Here is a 1,695-nt window from a genome sequence, read left to right as displayed (position 1 = left end):
ATAGATTTCGTGTTTGTTTTGAATGCAGTCAGAGAGAGTCCCTTTAGTCAACCATAGTGCCAGTAGTGCTAGTGTTTGTTTTCAATACAGTCCAGAGACAGGTAGTGCTATTTTCTTTGTTTTCTACAAGAAGTGGCTAGCAATCACTGTTTAGTCAATAGTCAGCCGCCTTTAGTGAATTAGCAGTCTAGTTAAAAGTTGATTAACTCTCTTCAGTAAATTGATTCCTTAGGATGTATAGGATGTGTGACTGCTGTGTACGGACGCAGGAGGAGCTGGCCACTGTTCGCGAACAGCTGATGGCCGCGGTCAGCCGTCTTCAGGCTGCTGCCTCGGAGTGTAGCGGCAGTGGGTAGTCTGGTGCGTCGCAAGGTACACCCCAGGTGTTACATACTTCACCCACTGTCCCTGCTGTCGAGACATCTTCGCGGGTACCGGGCGCGGTTGGGCCAAGGGGAGTGGCAGGTTCAGCGGCGTTCGCGGCGCACGAGGCGGAGGGTAAATGTGGAGGCTGGCCGTGTGGCATCGCCCGCTCTGCCTGTGAGAAGACATGTGGCCGCTCCTTCAGCAAGGTCCGAGCAGGCACACGGGGGAAGGGGTTTATTAGTTTTTGGGAGCTCCAACGTTAGGCGGGTGATGGAGCCCCTTAGGGAAATAGCGAAAAGGTCGGGGAAGAAGGCCAGTGTTCACTCTGTCTGCTTGCCGGGGGGTCTCATCCGAGATGTGTAGGAGGCCCTGCCGGCGGCGATAGAGAGCACTGGGTGCACCCGACTGCAAATTGTTGCTCATGTCGGCACCAATGACTCCTGCCGTCTAGGTTCAGAGGTCATCCTCAGTTCGTACAGGCGGTTGGCGGAATTGGTGAAGGCGGAAAGCCTCGCTCGCGGGGTGGAATCAGAGCTAACTATTTGTAGTATCGTTCCCAGAACCGATCGCGGTCCTCTGGTTTGGAGCCGAGTGGAAGGCTTAAGCCAGAGGCTCAGACGATTCTGCGGAGATCTGGGATGCAAATTTCTCGACCTCCGTTATCGGGTGGAGAAATGTAGGGTCACCCTGAAAAGGTCAGGCATGCATTACACGCCGGAAGCCGCTACAAGAGTAGCGGGGTACGTGTGCAGTGCACATGGGGTTTTTTTAGGTTAGAGAATTCCCTCCCTAGGCCCGACAAGAGACCTCCTGAAACGCGGCAAGGTAGGAATAGCCAAAATGCAACAGGGAATAACAATATTAATGTGCTAATAGTAAACTGCAGGAGCGTCTATAGAAAGGTCCCAGAACTGCTCTCATTAATAAACGGTCACAACGCCCATATAGTACTAGGGACAGGAAGTTGGCTGAAACCAGACGTAAACAGTAATGAAGTCCTAAACTCAGACTGGAATGTATACCGCAGAGACAGGCTGGACAGTGAAGGGGGAGGCGTGTTTATAGCGATAAGAAGTGCAATAGTATCGAAGAAAATTGACAGAGATCCGAAATGTGAAATGATTTGGGTGAAGGTCACGGCTAAAGCAGGCTCAGACATGGTAATTGGATGTCTCAATAGGCCCCCTGGCTCAGCAGCTGTTGTGGCTGAGCACCTGAAGGATAATTTGGAAAATATTTCGAGTAGATTTCCCCACCATGTTATAGTTCTGGGTGGAGATTGTAATTTGTCGGATATAGACTGGGAGACTCAAACGTTCATAACGGGTG

Source organism: Schistocerca serialis, chromosome 4, assembly GCF_023864345.2.
Source record: "Schistocerca serialis cubense isolate TAMUIC-IGC-003099 chromosome 4, iqSchSeri2.2, whole genome shotgun sequence".
NCBI lineage: Eukaryota > Metazoa > Arthropoda > Insecta > Orthoptera > Acrididae > Schistocerca > Schistocerca serialis.
The sequence above is the reverse complement of the archived record's forward strand: the minus strand, read 5'-3'. Positions refer to the sequence as shown.